The sequence below is a fragment of the Adiantum capillus-veneris genome, chromosome 4 (assembly GCF_014529385.1).
Source record: "Adiantum capillus-veneris isolate H3 chromosome 4, ASM1452938v2, whole genome shotgun sequence".
NCBI lineage: Eukaryota > Viridiplantae > Streptophyta > Polypodiopsida > Polypodiales > Pteridaceae > Adiantum > Adiantum capillus-veneris.
In genome coordinates, this window is record NC_140934.1 from 89285136 (window position 1) to 89302171 (window position 17036).

General features: G+C 43.5%; 1 long non-coding RNA gene and 1 pseudogene across 2 annotated transcripts in view; both read left to right on the forward strand.

The window, feature by feature from the left end:
- The first annotated feature begins 10981 nt into the window (after positions 1-10981).
- The window catches only part of LOC147459570 (uncharacterized), a 66577-nt gene continuing 60522 nt past the window's right edge, over positions 10982-17036 (forward strand). For both annotated transcript variants that reach the window (XR_015187730.1, XR_015187729.1), the window contains exons 1-2: positions 10982-11076; positions 12012-12142. This is a non-coding gene — a long non-coding RNA (uncharacterized LOC147459570). The remainder of the gene's footprint in view (positions 11077-12011; positions 12143-17036) is intronic.
- On the forward strand, positions 13421-13932 carry LOC147459571 (uncharacterized; annotated as a pseudogene).

The window sequence follows — 17036 nt, forward strand, 5'->3', positions numbered from 1 at the left end:
TTGTTTCCCCTATCAATGTCTCCTACCCTCGAGAAGCAAGTACATGTGATTGGATTCGGAGAAAGGCATTCCCTTTGCACTCGGTTGTCTATTTCTTGTATCAGCTTCTTGGATGATGCCAAAAATTATCTAGCTCAACACTGCAAGCAATTGTGACACTTGCCTCGAGCCGTATTATCTCATGAACCCGGACTCTTTCTGACAATTCGTAAACTCATATAGACTTCTTAAGCTGCATAGAATGCATGCAAACCCCAATGAGCCTGTAAAATTCCCAGATGGCACATCGACCGAGCCGAACAGACTCGTACGGAACTAGCCCTCGATGAAATTTAATCTGGCAATATCTTGGTAGCCGTAAGCGATTGTTGATCTAAAAAGGTTGACGTGCTCCACAAATTGAGAACTTTAGCCCCATGCATTCACTTTATTTTTTGTCCCTTTAGCCACAATTGCCCAATCCAGTGGTACAACCAAAGTTGGTCGACTATAGAAGATGGCATGGGTACGTATGTGCAGGCTAGGAGAAGCATGGCAAAGGGCTAGAGAAGCTACAAAGATCATGGGCTGACAGGTAGCAGCAGATATGTATGGTTGATGCGGTTTATAGGCCAAGAGAGGCTCCAAAGGGAGCTAATTTGGGGAGCAGATGAAGGAAGTTCAAGGTTCTGTCTTTGGGCCTAGAAGTGTAGATCTTGAAGTGCTTAAGGAGAATGTCTAGGGGGCTCATCAAACAGAGCTACGGAGCCCAAGATTTTGAAATTTTAAGGTTTGGTGTGTTGCAGATTCTTGCCGGCGGATAGGGTAGCTGGGGCCTGGTGGCATGAGTGGATGTCAGTGTATAAACATGTAGTGCTCAATTTATGGAGCCTACTTGTGTTTTTTAGATTGCAGATCAGAGCTACAGATTGCAGGTTATGGTCAGTTGAAGTTTGTCGGGGGCGAGGTTGGTGCCCACCTGCCCGCTTGGGGAATCATGCCATCTGACATCTTTTTGGCTTCAAAAAGGCTCTCAAAGGTAGAGGACATCATGTGGAGTTCTCAAGAAGTGATAGTTTGTCAATTGGGAGTTCGATCATCGAGGTACCACAATTCAAAGTTTGGGATTGTTCTTTGAGGGGTACTTGCAGATGATTTTATTGTGTTTGGCCCACCTTATTATGCGGGCTTGGAAGAGTCGAGACGTAGCAAGGGTTGCCTAGAACGAAGGAAAAACTATGAGCTTGCAATTAGTCCTAGTAGCTTGGGTATCTGACCCCAGACCAGGATGTTGCAGACTGGTGAAGTGGGGGAGGGGGGGGGGGGGGGGGGGGGGGGGGAAATTGAATATGTGGGATTTTTGTTTAAAAAAAGGTCTTTTGAATATTGGAGGTCATTCCAAGAGGGAGTGCACTATCGTGCTGCCACGTGGCAGGAATAAGCCCCACATGTGGGACTTAGTGGAAGGGGGTTGTGTATAACACCAGAGGTGTGAGCCCATTACAAGTGTGAAGTGGGAGAGAGAGATCGCCTTGCGTTCGTGGCTATGGCTGCCACCCCTTGGGCGGGCGGTGGCCATGGTGGCAGCTGCTGATGTGTCATGGCACCCAGTATGGGCTAGCTCCCGCGCCCTCAAGGGCCCCAATTTTTATGAAGGCAAAGGGATACCCCCCCACTAGCGATATCACTAGTGCAGAGGGGAGGGTCTCACAGCAGCAAGCAGAGCATGGTATAAAGGGGTGTGTCCCACGGCAGACAACACTAAAGCAGAGAGAGAGAGGGAGAGCCCAAGACAATCCGGAGGTGGTCCCCTGAGTGCCGGGGGGTGAAGGGGAAGTCTCGATAGTGGAGCAAGCAAGACGGAGAGTCACAAGGGCCACAAAGGGAAATGAAAGAGGTAGAGAGAAGGAAAGCTTCAAAAGCCAAGCCGGGCGGCTGAATCAGGCGGACAAAGAACAAAGGGAAGAGCCCACCATGAAACTGTTTTCAAAAGGGAAGTTAACCAAATGCTAGCAATGCAGGTAAAATTCTAAAAAGGTCTCAAGTGAAGTGAACGAGCTAGAGAGCTCTCATTTTTTCTTTTTTTGGGTTTAACTCCCCCTATAAAAGGATGTAAACATGAATTAATGTGAATTTTGAAGGGCTTTTGCCAAAGTAAGCTTTTGGACATTATGCTTTCTTGCCAAGACTTTTGGGCCATTGTCTTGTTGCCAAGGGTTGTGTCGGCAGGGTGTTGGTTGTACATGGTGTTTTATATGCAAAAAGGACATTCATGGTTGTCTCTTGACATCATTCCCCCTTCTCTTCTCTACTTGTGCGTGTGTTCGGGCGTGTGTCAGCTTGTGTGCCCCCCCAAGGTTTTTTGTGCAAATAGAGGTAGAGAGAGGGAGTGTGCGTGTGGAAGGCTATGAATAGAGTAGAGTAGAGTGATCGCGTCTGTTTGGTGCATTGCAAGGCGTGTGTGTATATGGTTGTGTGTAGGTGGTGGTTTGCTTGCGGGTAATGTCAAGTTTTGAAGTTGAACTATAATGGATTGGGGTGTTGTGTATACCATGGGTTATAGTGAGGCATTGTGTTGTGTGTTGGTTGTGTTCCCCTTTCCCCTCTCCATCTTCTGGTGTCCCCACTATGGAGCTGTCTAATGCTCTAATTTGAGGTTGGAAGCGGTGTTTTTTAGCCGACAAAGCGGTCGGTTGATGGTCAAGATGTTCGATGGTCAAATTTGAAGGTGGAAAGGATGGTGGAGCCAGGTTTTGGCCCCATATTTACGGGCATTGAAGATCCCAAGGATTGGTTCGCAGATTTTGAGTTATGGCTGATGTCGATGCATATGTTGACGGATGCGGAAAAGTTGCTGACGGTGTTGGTGTTGATGTGAGGACAAGCCAAGATTTGGTTTGATAGTTTAAAGAGCGGTGATTGAGCATCATGGCATAGTTTGAAAACTCAGTTTTTGGAGCGGTTTCGAGAGGTGATTACATCGGAGGAAGCTGGTGCAAAGATGAAGGCGGTACTCCACAATGTGAGTAAGATTTTTCTATTTTCATTGAGCAGTTTGAAGCCTGTTGGAAGCAGTTAGAGGTTGCTACTGGGGTAAAAAGAAATCAGTATTTGAATCTATCAAAGCTGCTAGAGTGCTTGCATTCAAGAAAGGTCCAAGACGGTGCAGATACCTATGAATCTGGAAAGGATGGTGGAGCCAGGTTTCTTGCATCAGCATGGCCACTACATGGCACCATACACCACCTGTATCTGCATACCATCATTTGTAGGCCTAGACTGCTCCACTGGGTCCGGGTAGTTAGAAAGCTATGCAGGCAAAAGCTATGTGATGCAAGGGGTGGGGCAACCTACTTGAAGGTTTGGCAATAGGTAGAATACGACTATGTATATATGGTTTGGTTTTCTCATAGTGTGTGCCAGGTTTTGCAGTTAGAAATGGAATAAAGCTCTTTTTTGTTTGAGCATAAATTCTCAACAAGGGGGTGGGCAATGATGGTGCAACCAAAGTTGGTCGACCATAGAAGATGGCATGGGCCGGGGTATGTTCAGGCTAGCATAAGCATGGCAAAGGGATAAAGCTGCTACAAAGATCATGGGCAGACAAGTAGCACCGGATATGTATGGCTGATTCGATTTATAGGCCAAGAGAGGCTCAAAGGGGGCTAATTTGGGGAGAAGATAAAGGAGGTTCAAGGTGCAATCTTTGGGCCTAGAAGTGTGGAGCTTGAAGTGCTGAAGAAGCAGGTCTAGATGGCTCATCAAACAGAGCTATGGAGCCGAAGATATTGAAGTTTGAAGGCTCGGTGTTTTGCAGATTCTTGTCGCACAGGGTAGCTGGTGATAGGTGGCCCGAGTGGATGTCAGTGTATAGACATGTAGTACTCAATTTATGGAGCCTACCCATCTTTTTAGATTGTAGATCAGAGCTGCGAATTGCAAGTTATGGTCATTTCAAGTTTTGTTGGGGGCCCGGTTGGTGCCCACCTGCCCGCTTGGGAAATCGTGCTCATCAGCGAGGTACCACAGGTCAAAGTTTGGGATTGTTCTTTGAGGGGTGCTTGCAGATGATTTTCTTGTGTTTTGGCAACCTTATTAGGCGGGCCTGGAAGAGTGGAGAGGAGGCAAGGGTTGCCTAGAATGAAGTCGGAACTATGAGCTTGCGGCCTGAGCTTGCGGCCGGGCTTGGCGGCTTGGGAATCAGACCCGGATGTTACAGGCTGGTGAAGTAATGGGGGGAAATTGAGTATGTGAGATTTTTTTTTTTTAAAGGGCTTTTGAGCATTGGAGGTCATTCCAAGAGGGGGCGCCCTATCGTGCTGCCACATGGCAGGCACAAGCCCCACATGAGGGACTCAATGACGGGGGGTTGCGTATAACACCAGGGGTGTGAGCCCATTACAAGTGTGAAGCGAGAGAGAGAGCTCACCTTGCGTTCGTGGCTATGGCTGCCGCCCCTTGGGCACTGTGCGAGCGGTGCCGGTGGCGCACAATGGCGGTTTCTGAAGGTGTGGAGACTACATGCGGTGGTGGCTGAGCGTCGATGGTGGAAATTGCTGACGTGTCATGGCACCTGAAATTGGCTGGCTCTTGCCCCCTCATGGGCCCCAATTTTTATAAAGGAAAAGGGGTACCCCCCAACTAGCGATATCGCTAGTGCATAGGGGAGGGTCCCATGGCAGCAGGCTCGGCATGCTATAAAGGGGTGTGTCCCATGACTGATAACAGTAAATCAGAGAGAGAGGGAGAGCCCAAGACAATCTGGAGGTGGTCCCTAACTGCGGGGGGTCAAGGGGTAGTCTCGCTAGTGGAGCAAGAGAAAGAGAGTCACAAAGGCCACAAAGGGCAATGGAAGAGGTAGATAGAAGGCAAGATCAAAAAGCCAAGCAAGGCGGCCAAAACATGCAGAGAAAGGACAAAGGGAAGAGCCCACCATGCAATTGTTTCTAAAAGGGAAGTGAACAAAATGCTAGCAATGTAGGGAAAATCCTAAAAAGGTCTCAAGTGAAGTGAACGAGCTAGAGAGCTCTCATTTTTTCTTTTTTTTGGTTTAGCACCATGCAACGTGCTACAACAAATAACTGGTACTCTTCAAATCTGCAACTTGCACTTTAGTAGCCCCCAATATCAAATGAAAACCAATCATGTGTCCCACTATGAGAATTCCTTCAAAAAATTTACACCATCCTCTAGGATTATAGACAAAATACAAGAATTTTTAATCAATAGAGCATAAACATGAATTAAGCCACAAATCTCCATGAAAACCGCCTGGATCATATGGCATATAAATCAATTGCCCTAGACCATGCATATATCTGTCACCTCCTGGGTCAAAAGTTAGCTCAAAATCTCCTACATCATAGGGTACCATCAAACCCCATATAGCATCAAGTATCACTAGATACTACCATATCTCTTGTGCAGTTGTGTATGCTTAGCCATGTATCGAAGCTGGAAACTTGCATGTGCACTATGTGGCAGCCTTGAAAGGCTACAAGCACACAACTAAAAGATCCTAGCAAGCTCAAAGGGGCAGGGTTGTTCACTCATCGCTCAATGATTCCATCGTGAAGGATCCTGTGCTGCAAACAAGAAGGAGCTGCCATCGATGTTGTGCTCAACCACCTCGTCACCAATGCTATCGCAACTCTCAATCTCTCTCTCTCTCTCTCTCTCTCTCTCTCTCAATCACACACACACACACACACACACACATTTGTGAGCACATGAAGGAGAAGAAGAGTCAATAGCTACACACACGAGGTGAATGGTGCTAGAGTTTCATAACACCTATCCACACACAAGCACAATAGGGCACACACACTAATTACAAGATTAAAACCCAACTTAATCAACCTAATTAGTGATGCTAAATATTGCAAATCGAATTCTCATCGAAGGATAAGAGTGGTCAATAGCAAGAAGTACATACCTCTCTCAAATCTAGAACAATGAGAGTGTAATACTACTTCATGACATAATGAAATGGAGAGAAGAAGTAGACTAATGAGAAAATAGGGATTCGATTAATCAAGGAGAGCTTACTCTAACAATGGATTAGCACTAACCTCTTAAGCATGGGCATTAAGCTCAAGGCTAGGCCATAGAATGAACACTCAAGAGAGAGAGAGAGAGAGCTCTCAAAAGTGGATACTCAAGAATGAAGACTCTTTGCATAAAGGCTTCCTTTGAAAGGCTTTCACTGTTAGTTAAATATGACGTAGCTAAATAGATATTTGAGTAGATTACTTAATGGAGAGAGATAGATTTCACACACAAGAGATTATAGAGTAGAGAGAGAGAGAGAGTACACACGATATACGTGGTTCACCCAATGTGGGCTACGTCCACGGGAAAGCAGCCACTCAATGGCTTTAGCACTTCAAAACAAGAAGTATTTTACAAAGGGATTATACCCTTTTGGAGCTCCCGCCTTGCTTCACTCTCACCACCTCACACTCACCTTGTTGCATCAACTTCACACTATGAAATGTGTGTAGAAATGGCCTCCTTTTATAGGCCAAAAGGGCTGCCTTCTCTCATGAGAGGCAGTCATGTGTAGCCGCCCTTGTGTAGATAAGTCCAAATCGGACCCTTCAATCCGCCCATGTGTGGCCGCCCTTGAGAAGACAAGTCCACTTTTGAATTCGGCCACCGGCCATCGGCCATTGACTTTCTACCACCGACCACCGGCCATTGACTACAGGCCACCGACCAACCGACTGGTTGTTTTCCGACCACTTTCCGGCCACTATCCGGCCATAATATTTCGATGAAAAGGAATATTCCGTCCCCTGATTTTTGGCAACAATTTTGGTTTCTGGCGAGTGATTTTCCTTCATGCACGATAGATTCTCCTCATAGTGGGAGCCTTACAAATGTGCGCTTTTACCACAGAAAATTACAAGGGTAAATCAGGCTCCATACTTAACATTCACCACAATCCCTTCTACTATGGGTTTAAGCTTGAGCCCTGTAACTAGCATATACAACTTTGGAACTCCCAATGAACCCAAGACTTATACAAGTGATTAGGAAATAGTGAGTCACATCCATAGTATATCTCCCGCTTGATGCATAACCGATGTAGCTTGTGTTAGCCGTTGCTAACAAAGAGGACTCAATATTGATCTCTCTCTCACTCTCAAATCTAAGCAAGGAGTTAGAGGAGAAAGGAAAGGAGTCACTCTTTCTCTCTCTCTTGACCTAGGAGATAAAGCAGAAAACCCTCTTTCTCTCTCTTGACACTATGAAAATCCCCAAGTGTTTACCACACTGTTTTACCGCGTTTTGTAGAAAGAAGGTGAAAATTCAATGAGAGAAACAAGAGAGAGGAGGACGGGTTTTTTTTTGTGTTTAAAGTATTACCACGACTTTCTCCGCTATTATTACCGTGCTCATTATCGTTGTTATATCCGCTGCCCAAATTTAGCACCTAAACTTTAAAATTCTGGCTTAACCCCTCCCCCCACCATTCAAAGTTTGGTGTTTCCCTCCTCTCAATAGAAATTAAAAAATATTGTATATAATTTTCAAATATAAAAAAGAAGAGAGAGAGAGAGAGAGAGAGAGAAAGAGAAAGAGAGAGAGAGAAAGAGAAAGAGGGGGGAGAAGGAGAAGGGGGATATAAGATTACACTTGGTTATAACTAAAATAATCATTGTCAATTGATTAACATAATTGAGCATATTCTCAAATCTAAAGAGAGGGAGAGAGAGGTGAATGGATTACATGACCAAAAAACTTCATAACTCCAAAATGTTTATGAATCATCTTCCAAAAGATCTCTACATGAAGCATCATCCAATTTTAAGCCCATGGCTCCTAAATCAATAAAGAGAGAAACGAAATTGTCGTTTGTGGATGCATTGCCAGTTTCATCATCTTCGAGTTCATCATCCTCCATCTCATCATCTTCATCATCATGACAATCATCCTCGCTAAGACTTGCTGCCGCCGAACTTGATTCATCGACCTCCCTCTCCTATGTTTTCACCTCATCCAAAGTCGGATGTGGAAGAGGGTTGAAGATAGTCTCCACTTCATTAATGGAAAAAATGGTTATCCACCGAGGTGTTTAACACTACAAGAAAATAAGAATAAAAAAGGCACATGTCACTCACCTGCTCACAATTGTTGGGGTTAAAGCCCAAGTGGCTTCCAGTTGTGGCCGGCCGCCCAAGACTAACTCAATAACCTTACTCTTTGTATATACCCACTTAATCTTTGTAGTAGATAATATAATTTGGGACATTACCCTTCTCTGCATGTGTTCTCTGTGTGTCGATTACTCTGTGTGTGTGGGTGAGTGCAAGCTCCGCGCGCTTCCGGCTACTTCAATTGGTATCAGAGCCTTGGCTAGCTCAACATTGGAGCTTCCTTAGTAATGCTAGGCTAAGGGCTGAAGTTGTAGCTGTCAGGAGAACATGTGTGTAGACAGGAATAGGTGATCTACAGTAGTAGCAGGGGAAGATTTGAGGTAGTGTCAGATTTTTACGATCTGATACTCTATCTAACCAAAATCGGCAGCTCCGGTTAGAAGCAGCACAATGGATTTTGGTGGAATCTGCTATTCTCCACGGCTACAGGTGCATAGAGAGTGACTCTCTTCATTGGTGGTGCACACATACTTCAGCATCGGCAAGTGGATCTATGGTATCTACATCGCCACAATCATACTCATCCATCTCTGGAAGCATCGCCCTTTACTCTAGATACACATATATGATCAGATATATATCAATCTGTGCTTTATCTTGTGATTGCCACATTCCAGGGGAGGTGTAGCCATTTGACGGCTTGACACCACTGGCATGTAGATTGATGTATTGGTATTGTGGGTCTGCCAGTTGTGAGTCACGCTAGCAGACAGACTGCCGCAGCGGTCATAGGAGAGATTGGATATTCATAGGATGCATGTTAGATCTGAGCAGTTTGCTGAGCCATCTAAGAGGGTCGTGTGTGAGGTTTATTGAAGCTGAGCAGTGGGGGCTAGGTTACCCAGTGTGAGGTAAATTAGGTTGTTGGAGCTCCCCTCTACACGCATCCTCTTCGACGACTTTTATCCCATAGGATGTATGACTTTGTGTTAGACAGATTGGATTGCCTCTTATGCGTCTGGCCGTTGAGACATTGTTGATGGTTCATGTATGATATGGATACAAGTTCCGTGGTTGCCCAAATACAGAGATAGGAGACAGGCTATACACGTAGGAGACAATATATTTGTTAGTGGTCAATTGATTTATGGTCCATTGAGCTGTTTTTTGGATTTCTAGAGCTCAGTTAATAGGGGAGACTCTGCCAAATTGTTTTGGGAAGTCTGGTAGCTCTTGAGAACAGGTTTTTCATCTAGTTTCTAGTGCTCTTTACTGTGTTCAGAGGCCAGTTTACAAGGGAAACTCTGCTGGAGTTTTCCCAAGACAGTAGACAGGTTGGCAGACATGGTGTCTTCTCAAAATGAGACTTTGAGAAGCTGGATGGCACACAATTTCCATTTTGGAAGAAGCAGATTTGGAAGGTTTTGGTGCAGAAAAAGGAGGTGAAGCCATTGAAGCTCAAAGGGGAAAGACCAGAAGGCATGGACGAGGATGAGTGGGAGGATCTTGATGAGTTATCTTGCTCCACTATCATGTTGACACTAGAAAAAGCTTTTACTTCAATGTGGATGAGGAGACAACGGCTTATCGCGTATGGCAAAAGTTATGTGGTATGTATGAAAAACAAAGTGCTACTTTAGAGATTTATTGGATCAAGAAATTGGTGGATTTGAAGATGAAGGGACAACCATGTCAAATCATCTCAATGAATTTCACACAATTTTCAGCCAGTTAACAACATAAGAGATAGTCTTTCCAGATTCAGTGAAGGCTATGTTTCTCTTAATCACTTTGCTAGATAGTTGGGATACTTTTTGCACAACATTAAGTAATTCTGTCATGCCAGGAAGGTATTACAAGTGCCAATGTAGAAGGCAGCTTGCTCAGAGAGGAGGTGAAATGGAAGAACATTGACAAAGGCAAAGGCAATAGTGCTTTGGTCGTTCGAGGGAGACAACAGTCTAAAGAGAAGAAGGGTAAGGAGGCACAAAACCGAAGTAAGTCTCGTGACTCAAAGTCAAAGGATAACATAGAATGCTACCATTGTGGCAAGAAGGGTCACATGAAGAGAGACAATACGAAGTGGAAACAAGAAAAAGGCAAAACAAAGAGTTCTGAGCAAGATGAAAAGAAGAGTTCAGTGAAGATTGAAGAGGTGAATGTCACAGGATCTGGTTCTGACAGTGATTCTGATATAGTTGCTGGTGACATCTTCCTCACAAGAAATTTTGATTTTGTTTTCTTGACTGCAGCGGATGGACATGCTATGAGTGATTGGATTATCGACTCAGGGGCATCTTTACATGTTTTTTCGCACAAAGAGTGGTTTACATCATATGTGGCTACTAAAGATTATGTCAGACTTGGCAATGAGCAGGTTTGTGACATACTTAGAGTGGGAGATGTGAAGTTGAAGTTTTAGAATGGATCTTCCTTATGGCTCAAGAATGTCAGACATGTTCCAGCAATCCGAAAGAGCTTGATCAGTACAGGGAAGTTGGATGATGCGGGTTATGTGACAGTTTTTGGGAACAACGCTTGGAAGATCTCAAAAGGTTTGATGACCATAGCACATGGCAGCAAGTCAAGAACTCTGTATACTTTACATGTTTCAGAGGTTAAAAACCATGTAATTAATGTGATTGAACAGCCAAGTGTGTCACTGTGGCATCTGTTGACGGGCGAGCATCAACAACATGCATTATGCTTCCATTGGTGTGTATACATATATGTATGCATATATGTTTTGTATTTACGGACTCCACAGTGAGTTCCAAGTTGTACATTGATGATTAGATGAGCCTAGATATCTACAGCATGTTATACATTTTTTGGCCGGCCGCCCATTTTTAAAAGCCCTTGTATATAAGTCAATTCACAAGATGTGAAAGGGCATTCTTAGAGAAGAGAGTGTGAGGGAGTGTGGAGAAGAAGAAGAGGAGTGGCTATGGAGCTTGGATCTTTCACATCATATGTAGCAGTCATTGGGATTAATGTAAGCTAAGTTCTCTCTACTTTCTCTTGTCTTTCGAGCTTATGTGTGTTAATGGTGTATGATTAGTGCTGATCTTCTCTTCTCTCTCATTTTTTCCCTCTTGTTTGAGCATTCTTGCTTCACATGTGTGCTAGATTAGAGTGTGTGTGTACGTGGGCCGCATACATTTCTCTCATTAGGCTTCTTTGTGTATGCTTAATGTGTAATTAGAGTGTGTGTGCTTGAGATTAGAGCAAAGGGATACACCATTGTCTGCATGATTAGAGAGTTAGAGTGTAGATTGAGAGTGTGTGTGCATAGATCTTGCTTCATTGGCTTTCCCTCTTCTCCTCTCTTGCTTTATCCCTCTTCCTAGAGTCCTCATTCCGTCACATTAGGTGCATCCTTGCCTCCATGCACTAGCCGGGTTCTGATCCATCGGATTGACATTGCCGGTGGGTTGTGCGCTGTGCTATGACCACCAACATCGGCGCCGCTGCCGGGGATCGAGCGCCTAAGCTAGAGGATCACCCGTGTGATGGTTTGAGTTTCTAATTTTCATTAGGATTAGATATTAGTGATGGTGAATGGTTGATTTGTGATGAGATTTTGTTAAAAAGTTGTGTGTAATTTTCATGTTTTCTCTTCATTTTCACTAATTGATCACTAATTTACTACTAATCCGCTAACAATTGGAGTGTTTTACATGTTTATGTGCCTAATTAAAGGCTTGTGCATCGCTCTTACGGGTTGAAATTTTATCAATTTTGCATGATTTGAGTGATTAGAAAGTGTGTAATTATGTGTGATTTATGCTAATTTTGATGTCTAATTACTCACTAATCTTGTGTATTTTTGGTACTACACATGAATAAATCTCTAATTGGATGTTTTGCCTTCATGATTATGTGTTTGATTTGAAGAAAAATGATGCTACACATGATGCTTTGTGATAGGTGCTTGTAGGTGGAGATGCGGTGAAGCGGTTGCCTACACACACACACACACACACACACACACACACACACACACACACGTGTGTAATCGTCAATTGGAGTGGAGAAATTGACACGGTTCTTGTTGTAATGTGAGTGCATTAACCCACTTTAAAATTTGAAATTAAAGTGCAAGTTTGAGAATTGATTAGGTGCACTTAATTGGTGCAAATCTATGTGCACTAGTGTATGCCAACGTGAGGGCAAATGTAAACAAATTGGTACTTGTTTTTTGGCAATTTTGATGTTAATGTGTTTGATGCAAAACCATTGATTGATTATGGTCATTATGTTGATATGGTTTATGGTTTTTGATTGCCAATTTTACACCAAACTGCTGTCCAAATTTCGGTAGAATTGTGTGTGATTAGTTGGTGCATTTTAGGCTTAATTGTGCTTGTGTATACACACATAATTAAACTAATTGCAAGTGGAAAATTGGAGTGTTTATGATTGTATTGTGATGTTGGATTAGTGGTAAACAAGTGTATGCGTATAAATTTTCTAATTGAACTACCAATTGCGCTAATTTTTGGGCCAAAAATGGACAAAAAAGAGGTTAAAACGGGTCTTGGTTTGATTGGCAATTGATGTGTTAAACACACACACACACACACACACACACACACACACACATACACAAACATACACAAACATACACCCCTCTTTATTTTTCTTACTTTCTCTCTCTCGGATTCATACACACACACACACACACGTCCAAAAAAAATAAAAAAATTTAATTAAAAAAAAAAACGTACACACAAAAACCGCCCCCCTTTAAATATTCCTTGATTTTCTCTTTGTTTCTTTCACTCACACACCACAAAAAAAATAAAAAAAAATCCCCCATTAAATATTCCTCGACTTTCTCTCTTTGTCTCTTTTCCCTTAATCACTCCTTGATTTTCTCCTTTTGTCTCTTTGCCCTCTTTCACTCACCCACACAAAAGATCTCCATTCAACACTTCCTTGGTTTTCTCTTTGTTTCTTTCACTCACCCACACAAAAGATCTCCATTAAACACTTCCTTGATTTTCTCTTTTTGTCTCTTTCTCTCACTCGAATTTACACACACACACGTCCCAAAAAAACAAAAAAAAAACTTTTTAAATTTTTTTCCTTTGCTTCTCACACATATTCCACACGCATTACACGCCCCACATACTCAACGCTCGTGCGCATGTACACATGATTAGACACATTTAGAGCAGATACGTCTGAGAGTTAGATTGTGTCAGATTTTGCCAAATTTGAGTCCGATTGTAAGCATAAACCTTGATATAGTGCAGATTTTGATTTTAGTCTACATTCGACGAGTTGACGAGGTTTAGAGGCCTATCACACATCGAGAGCGCACATATGATGGCATGACAACTTCGTGCTCTGAGTACACATTGCTCACGCTTGTAGGTGAGCACAGAGGCCGGCCCTTTTACACGGACACATATGGACATTTCCTTGTTCAGTGCCATGCCTCCTTTGGCCCCACACAGACCCTCCAGGTAGTGCGATTCCTTCTCGACGACACGCGGGATGGCACATTTAGAGATGACTATCGCGCCACGTATGTGGTCGACCATTTGATTAGGCTAGAGGAGATAGAGCTAGTACACGTAGATGATTGCCTTGAGACCTTCGACCATCCCATGCAGGTTACATTACAGCGGGTAGGTCCTCGAGTGATCTATATAGATAGTGCTCAGCGTATATATCGATTAGAGTGTCGCACTTCTAGTAGACGCCTATCCACAGATATTGTGACACTAGTTGGCGAGCCTAAAGACAGATGCTACATGAGCACCACAGGCACTGAGCTTTACTTTTTGACTTGTGGATTTCCATATGATCCTCGATTGACCCAGAGCCCTGCTTTGAGTAGGATTGCCTCACCTCCTTTAGACACAGTACCACGACCCACATCACTCAGTAAACCACCGCCAGGATTCTCGTTGCCTAGACTTGATTTTCCGCCAAGTGTTTCGAGCTATCACGAGTCTAGAGTAATGTACACGGCGATTGCTAGCACTTTGTGTACCACTCAGAGTGAGCCGCAGATAGAGACCTAGAGCCTTCGAGAGACGTACTTTGGAGAGTCTCAACCTCGACACCTTGCACCATCTAGAGACCCATGCCAGCCTTTCATGACAGAGATTAGAGAGCATACGAGAGAGTCTATGAGGACCACATCACCCCAGTTGAGAGCACCAGAGGTAGGGCCCGGTAGCTCACCCATTGTAGATATGAGTGCCCAGACCACTGACCCCCACCCTTCAGACACTGTCCGAGACCAGAGAGACTAGGGATAGTGTTAGAAGCTGGACACACCCCACAGAGACTAACTACTCGGAGGATTATCATTTTTTTGTAATTATTCATTTATTGAGGAAACCTGATTTTTCACCTTGTAAATATTGGGACTTACAGAAGTTTCCAGATTGTATCCCAGTTTTGATAGATAGATGGAGTAGTTGGTTGATTTTGGAACTTTAGGTTTGAGAATTGTAAGGTATATATACCACTTTTTGACCTTAATGAAAACCTTTTGTCATTTTAAAAAAACAAGTTTTGAAGTTTGTGAGTGAGCGTACTGTGTACAAGAGAGAGTGTGAGCTTCATCTTGACGCTAAGTGTGCACCGGTGGTCGGAATCGAGTGCGGAGAAGTGCTGCGTGTTGCCCCCGATGAGAGTTACGCACCGATACCTACATTTCACGCGTACGGTCCGGTTTTGCGAGCTCCTTCTACGAGCTTCATTTGGTGATTGAGTGAGCATACGTTGTCTGATTTTGCATTGCAGCATATCCACGCGTTCACAATGAGTAGAACTACACATTAGACACTTTAGATTTTGGAAACAAAGACCTGCAAATTTCGACCAGACATCCTACGCGATTTTGCACCGGGTATTTTGGGTTGGGGTTTTGGTTCATAGACCTTAGGGAGAGCGACCTATTGGTGTTAGTAGGGTCTCCTTAAAGTTCTATGGTGTTTCGAGATTGTTTGATGGGTGTTCAGCTCTAGAAAGCGTTGTAGGAAGTTTCCTCTTATGCACTCTTGAAGGCTGTGACTTAGACAATTGGTAGAGACCTCTGTAGGAATTAGTTAGGAGTCGGTCGAGTGTAGGTTTTTGACACCTTATGCTTGCTTCCACGCGCCTGCGGGTCGAGATTCGTCCTTACCTGACATTATATGTTAGGTGAGTTCTCGTTGTGCTTACGTTCGTTGCGGCGTATCCGTCTAACATTGGCGCCGCAGCCGGGGACGAAAACCTTAGGTAGGTGACGGAGACTAATCCTTGAGGATAGAGATTTTTGGCTTGCCAAAAGTCTTGTTTTACATTTAGATAGGATCAGAGGGTGGAGGACTCTCTAGGTCTTAGAGGGAGTCTAGGAAGCGTGTGTCTGGCCTAGATCCTTTGACTTAGGTAGACTAAGATAGTTTAGGTAGTAGTTGAGTTCTTAAGTAGGAATTGGAGTGGTAGAAGCGGTGAGAGGAGAGCTTGAGAGTCCGGAGAGGCAAGAAAGCAACCAAAACACCATTGTCACCATTTCACATGATAAGTAGGAGTAGAGTAAGTAGGACATCACGATTCAGGATCTAGAGCATTTCATGTATGTATACTTGCTTGGTAAAGTCATCACAAGTTTGTAAAAGATGCAAAAAGACGCAAAAGTGTGTTTGAAAGCCTAAGAGAAGTCCAAAAGTTACTGTGAGTGTTTCTGATAGAGCTACAAAGCATTAGGAGCATTTCTGTCAGGAAAAAAATTAATTTCAAGTCAGGAGACGATCATACGCGTAGGATGTCTACATGCTAATCTGGTGGGAATTTTGAAATTTTGAGTTGACCAATGTGTTCAGAAGGTGGGGTTTACCCTAATTTCCATTGGAAAGTGGAAATTTGACCATATCTTGATAGGATAAGGTCAGATAGATTGAAATTTCCAGACATCTTACCCAAATTGTACCAAAACATTATTTTAAGACCAAAACCATAAGATGGCTGCATGAGCATGTCTTGCATGATATATTGAGTGACCGAGAGGGGTTTCATCTCATTTGGGTGAGAAAATTGGGTTCAAAGCAGACTTTAGCACTTTTGACTGAAAAAGGCATGAACAGCTAAAATTGGGGACTTTTGAAATCCAAACCAAAATCTAAGCATACCACTAGGTTACTGACATCAAGGGAAAGCTGTGGGTCAAGTCTGGGGTCAAACAGTCCAAAAAGACATCCTACTCGTAGGATGTCTTCTGTGTGATTTTGGACCAAACCAAATTCTGAGTATACCAAAGTGATCAGCAACCCGAGGGGAGCGTGTGTTTTGAATTTGAAGCCATTCTTATGAAAAAGACATCCTACACATAGGATGTCTAAAGCAAGAAATTGAAGCCAGATACTGACAGTGGGCATAGCAAGGTGTTGTATAGCATAAGGCAAGCCTCCTGGTCAATTTTGGTCCAAATTGGAGTTGATTAGACTGATCAAGATCAGTATCAGGCTGTCGGATCAGATTTCTGACTCATTGACCAGCTAATAGGTGTCCAAATCAAAAAGTAAAAACAGTTGTGGGCTCAGCACATCAAGGGGAAACCATAGTGCAAAAATCCAGGCAAAACAAAGCAGAAGACATCCTACGCGACATCCTACGCGTAGGATGTCTATTGAGGCCAACTGAAGAGAAAATTTGACTGGGCTTAGATAGTGAGATTCCATTTGGCTTAAGGATTCCAGAACTTCTTTCAGAAGTGAATTTGGACCTTGTTTGTCCATTTGACGAAGCAAAGACTGAATTCAAACTTTTTCGCGTTGTTGGGCGCATTTCTGACACCCCGTTTTTTGTAAATTTGTACATACGAACATGATGCCCGATGTCAAAAGGGCGTGTGGGCTTTCTTTTTGTGGGTTTTTTAGCTTTCTTTAGCAAGCACATGTACATGCACTGCAAGTCGCTAGTCTAGTGACAGCTGTTTGACTACTGTAAGTG